This window comes from Salmo salar, chromosome 12, assembly GCF_965601325.2.
Source record: "Salmo salar chromosome 12, fSalSal1, whole genome shotgun sequence".
In the NCBI taxonomy this organism is placed as follows: Eukaryota; Metazoa; Chordata; class Actinopteri; order Salmoniformes; family Salmonidae; genus Salmo; species Salmo salar.
Genome location: NC_138302.1, coordinates 91,145,315 through 91,151,844, shown reverse-complemented (window position 1 = coordinate 91,151,844; position 6,530 = coordinate 91,145,315).

Here is a 6,530-nt window from a genome sequence, read left to right as displayed (position 1 = left end):
ACAAGAGGGGAATGGAATACTGCACAGTAGTTTGAGAAAACTGAATAGCGCCGGTCTGTAAAACAATATATGCATTTGTCCCTTTTCAACAAATTTGACATTTTTAAACTATCCTACAAAAGACTTAATACTTGTAAGTCAGGCTTCTGTACTTCATGTGTGCTAGCTAGCGAATACATAATCCATCAATATATTTGTGATGCACTTTTGATATATTCAGACATTCAAACCCATGGTTCTGTGCACTGTATAAGGCAGGGATAATGTGCTTTGGTGCAGAAAGCTGAGATTTAACTCTCAAGCCCACCTATAGTATTATATACTCGAGGAGACGGGCGGCATACCGCAAAACTGAAGAATCTGGGAGGTATTTAAGATGACAGCTAGCTAGCTTAGAGAGGATCATACATGCAGGAGGGTTTGGTGTTATTGCTCCTCTCAAAACTAAAGGGATTAGTTGTGATCAAGGCTGCCGTTTGGGTGATAAAAGTCAAAAACAAGAGCGCTGTGATTCATACAGTAATCACATCACAGCTGAGCCCTGCCAGATGGATTGGCTGCCTGACTCCCCCTTACTAGGAGACGTAAGACGCTTAGATGATACAGCAATTTCAAAAGCGGACTCTGACTTCAAAAAGAGCTGGGTCCGTTTAGTTTTTTTGTTAATACTTCCAAAATCCAAGTAAACACAAATATTTGTATTTATCTCTCTATGAACAGCAAAGGATGAAGTTGGAAAGCGATTTCATACGGCTGCATCCAGAGACATTAAATAATACATTAAACAGTAAGCATCGTGTCAGTTTTATGTTGCATTGCTTTACCAACAACCATAGATTGAACTACTATATTTAGCAGTTACAGTCATGCAAACAGCTAAGTGCGTCGTTAGATGTTTTTTTGCCCTCCCGCGTGACTTTACACACAGAAGATCTCCGCTAAACATAGAATCACATGATTTATACATTTCTCTATGACCACCAGGGGCGAAAATCTGATATCAACTTTGGAGGGGACAATTACATGAAATTTTCTCAAGAGCAATTCCTGAGGGGGACACCAAAAGTAGTGCTGTAACACATAGCCTACATTGTAACATGGTAAATGTATATTGAGGAACCAAAGAAATAAGGTGTTTGCCGTACTCCTAACTACCGGTACCCAAAACTACACAACTAATCACAACAGCAATACCATTGCCTTTAACAAATCTTAGTTCAGTCACCAGTTTAAGTTGAGAGTGGGGGTATCCATGGCATTTTCCAATTATGTTCCTATTTTACAAGTCAAAAAAATTGAGAACCTTTCATAATGTTGTCAAACAAAGACTCAACAAACTTACCTGAGACTCCCTGTCTCTGCCAGTCTGTCCCTGCATATCTGTCCCCAACTCTGCTGTCTGTGTGCCATCTGTTGCCTGCTCTGCCTAATGACATCATTGTGAAACATTTCCATTAGAATTTCATTTCTTTCTTATGAACATTTTATCAACTAGTCTTTGAGATATTAGGCTACTAGGGTTCTTACTTTGCGTTTTGGTGTACTGAAAAATACTCTGATGTCCGTCTTTTATTTTTCTGCCATTTTTCTACCTGGCTGGCTGGCTGGCTGGCTACACACACACAGTGTGTAGGTTTTTTACAGTAGGAGATGGGCTTCTATCATCTTATCTTTTATCATTCTATTTGGGCTTCGATCTAAAAGGTACCTAGCAAATGTGAAACGGATTAAAATGACAAGAGTTGACAGCTGTATGAGTTCACCATTTACACAACATATGCTACAACCTTTTGTAATTTTAATAGTTTGTTTCATATTGGCTGGCTTCCAACAATAGCTGAATTTGCAAAGCTAGCGAGCACCAATTCCGTTTCAGTGGTGTTTGCTATAATCTTTGCTACCCGGGTAAAATAAAGGTGAAATAAAATAAATAAATAAAAGTTCCCTTGCGACAATTTAGCTTTTGCAACGAGACCATTAAATATATTTAAGACAATGGTAGAAGAGAGTGTAGTTCTGTTCAGTTTGGACTTCAGTTTATCGCTAACCTTATCACAGGGACTTTGAAGCACTAACTTACATCATCTGCATGCTGATCTTGGAATAAATTGACGATAGCAAAGATTCCATCTTGGACGAGGCCACATAAATGGAATAATTACTAGCTAGCTTAATAGTTAATATTTGCCCGCTAGCTCTGCATATTCAGCTAGTGTGTGTGCGCGATTGACTGGATTAACTTCACGTCAGTTACGTTCATTGAGTGCCTTTCAGACAGTGGATACCACCCCTCTGTTACCTTGCCAACTAAGGAACAGTGGTCGCAATCTTTTTAAACTTAAAAACGCGCTATTAAGTGTCTATAATCAGCACAATTGCTTTCATTGCGTATTATTAATATTATTTAAATTACATAGGTATGTTTCAGTGATATATTGCAAAGCCATTGCATAACATTAAAAAATACATTAATTGCACTATAACGGTGACAAACGGTGCCCACAAACTGTTAGTGCCTACATAAAGCTGTCCTAACAACAGAGTCCCAACACCTTACCAATGCTACACCTGGCTATCAGCGGAGCCTTGTCTGGCAGCGAAACAGTTCATTCAGCCTCATTTACTGCTTTTACAAAAAAACATAGCTGATATGGATGACTTGCTTAAACAAATGTGGTTTCTACTGACAATTGAGATGTACAAACTATGGCATAAGGGGACGACGTTGGATAAGAGGCAATCCGTAATTTCTATTAAGACATTAATGAGCGAGCAATTATGTACATAGTCAATATAACTATTTGTTCACCACTTTGAAATGTACAGCGACAGAATTCAGAACATGGACCGTTCTTACAGTGTTCTCCCTGTACACCAAGTCAGAACCATAGGATAAATAAAGGGGGCATATAAGCAGACAATGAAAGCTCTTACAATATTAGATTATTACATTTCTCAAAAACAGGTTATAGGCTACAAGTCAGAACAGTCAGAACAGTAGGCAGAATTAAGAGGTGAAAATAGCCTAACTTATTGGAGTTAGGCCACATGGGCTGTGGGGGGGTAGAATCATGATGACATCAGTGATCTTCAAGTAGTAGCTCTAGAAAGAGGCCCAAGTTCCCGATTGACAATTCTCAGTTGTCTTGAACTCATAGTTAGCCACTGATTCCTTCCAAACCACTCGTTGTTGAATTTGCGATTTCCAACTTGTTGTGTAATGTTGATGTCCAATGGCCGATGAGCACCAATGCGATTAATCTATAATTTCTCTTCAGTATTTCTCCATATGACAAGGATTAAAAAGGATTTGTGAGTAGATTGTCGACTTGATTCATGGTGATGACTGCTAGCTAAGATTTTGAAGGTATGATGTTGACATGATCAGTCCAATCAAAGCTACTGTAGATATAACGTGATTTGATGTCATTTTATCTGTGGCCAATGACCTTGAGCCTTAGATGGGCACTTCTAATTTAACTATATGGCAGCACCCAAGGGGCTACCCTTAGACTTGGTGGTGACGTAGTGTCCCCATGAGTGACAGAACACTGAGCCAATCACGGCGCAATGCTCCATATTTTCTGCTGGCTTTCCCCACCACCACAGAAAGCACTGAGCTACAGTAGGCTGAAACATCTGCATTTTGGAGCTCCCTTACTCAAGAATACAAAAAAGAGACCATCTTTGTATGCGGCTTTATTAACTCAATGATATATATTTTTTGCAAACTGATTTGTTTACAAACTGATATGTGACCCGTATTAATGGCAAAATAACATGCCCAAAAAAAAAATGTGTGGCTCAAATCAGGTGGGTCTGTTTCCCACCTGCCCGGAATGACGGGTCGCCACTGTAAATTAGTATAACAGTTGGATATAATTTTGGGAGTTCAGTATAAGTAAGAATTTGATATAGGCCTTCAGTTGCAGTAGCCTACTTTATTCCAGTATTTTCATCATTCAAATGATCATAACTAAGGTGAGTTTTCTTCTCTCTGAGATTTTTCTAGGCCCAATGGCTGTTTCCACGTCTCCTCCCTCTGCCGCCCGCCGTGTTGTTCTCAACACCAGTTTAAATCAATATTGCCTCATGTTTTCTAAAAATCTGGCTTTTTTTCGGGTTCGGGATCATTTCATTTCTGTGATGTCGTACAAGGTCTGGGCTCCGGCATCAGCTCACCGGACTTGGGTCGGACCAGGATAAAATGTTCAGTTCTGATGAAAACTCTAAACTGCTTCGGGTCGTGTGCAGTCCGGCAGTCTCAATTATGTGTGTGCTTTGAATTTATGACGATTTTGTGTGAACTAAATACGCTAGGCTAAGGGCTTCCTGTTTGGATAATGTGCTATTTCGTTTTTTGCCAATCTGCTGCTGCACATTTTGTGTATTTTGTGAAATTGCATTAGCGCAACATTGTGGGGAAATGTAATTTCCCTGGTGTTGTCATTGAACTTTTTCAGTAAATATTAAGAGACAGTCCCAGATCCCGGTTACCAGTGTTAATCCGTACTCAGTAATGTGTTGTATTGGATTTGCCCCAAACATAACACTTTGTATTCTGGACAAGAAGTTAATTGCTTTGCCACATTTATTGCAGTATTATTTTAGTGCCTTGTTGCAAACAGGATTCATGTTTTGAAATATTTGTATTGTCTACAGGCTTCATTTTTTTCACTCAATTAGGTTAGTATTGTAGAGTAACTACAATGTTTCTCCTATCACACTTATTCAAATATGTATCTGTTTAAAAGTCCCCATGGTCTCATGGTGAAATCCCTGAGCGGTTTCCTTCCTCTCCGGCAACTGGGTCAGGAAGGACACCAGCAACTTTGTAGTGACTGGGTGTATTGATACACCATTATTTATTTTTTTTACCTTCAACTAGGCAAGTCAATTAAGAACAAATTCTTATTTACAATGACAGCCTACCCCGGCGAAACCCATCCAAAGCGTAATTAATAACTTCACGCTCAAAGGGATATTTAATGTCTGCTTTTCTATTATTTTTCCCATTTACCAATAGGTGCCCTTCTTTGTGAGGCACTGGAAAACCTCCATGGACTTTAAATTCACTCCTCGATTGAGGGACCTAAAGATAATTGTATGTGTGGGGTACAAAGATGAGGTAGTCATTCAAAATTATGCTAAATAGACATTTTCTAAATTGTTCTACTTCATATTAAATACCTTCAGCACCACCCCAACAACATGGTCAAAAGTATGTGGACACCCCTTCAAATTAGTGGATTTGGTTATTTCAGACAACAGATGTATAAAAAAAAAATCGAGTACACAGCCATGCAATCTCCATACACAAACATTGGCAGTAGAATGGCCTGTACTGAAGACCTCAGTGACTTTCAACGTGGCATCGTCATAGGATGCCACCTTTCCAACAAGTCAGTTAGTCAAATTTCTACCCTGGTCAACTAAAAGTGCTGTTATTGTGAAGTGGAGATCTCTAGGAGCAACAACGGCTCAGCCACAAAGTGGTAGGCCACTCAAGCTCACAGAAAGGTAACGCTAAGTGCTGAAATGCATAAAAATAGTCTGTCCTCAGGTGCAACATGCACTACAGAGTTCCAAATTGCTTGTGGAAGCAACGTCAGTACAATAACTGTCAGGAGCTTCATGAAAAGGGGTTCCATGGCCAAGCAGCCGCACACAATCCTAAAATCACCATGTGCAATGCCAAGCGTCGGCTGGAGTGGTGTAAAGCTTGCCACCATTCGACTCTGGAGCAGTGGAAATGCGTTCTCTGGAGTGATGAATCACGCTTCACCATCTGGCAGTCCGACACACGAATCTGGGTTTGGCAGATCCCAGGAGAACGATACCTGCCCCAATGAATAGTGGCAAGTGTAAAGTTTGGTGGAGGAGGAATAATGGTCTGGGGCTGTTTTTCATGGTTCGGACTAGGCCCCTTAGTTCCAGTGAAGGGAAATCTTAACGCTACAGCAATGACATTCTAGACGATTCTGTGCTTCCTACTTTGTGGCAACAGTTTGGGGAAGGCCCTTTCCTGTTTCAGCATGACAACGCCCCCGTGCACAAAGCGAGGTCCATACAGAAATGGTTTCTCGAGAAGTGTGGAAGAAGTTGACTGCCTGCACAGAGCCCTGACCTCAATCCCATCAAACACCTTTGGGATGAACTAGAATGACGACTGCGAGCCAGGCCTGATCTCCCAACATCAGTGCCCGACCTCACTAATGCTCGTGGCTGGATGGAAGCAAGTCCCTGCAGCAACGTTCCAACATCTACTGGAAAGCCTTCCCAGAAGAGTGAAGGCTGTTATAGCAGCAAAGGGGGACCAACTCCATATTATTGCTCATGAATTTGGAATGAAATGGTCGACGAGCAGTGTATGTGAAAATGGTGTGTTTCAATGTTTTGTAGCAAAAACAAGAGGAAGATGTTTCCAATGAGATCAGTGTGCATCTTATGATTTTAACCAATTATGAGTAGACATTGCCTACTAATTGTTTGACAATGTCATTGGAAAGAAACACTTATCTCCCTCCTTT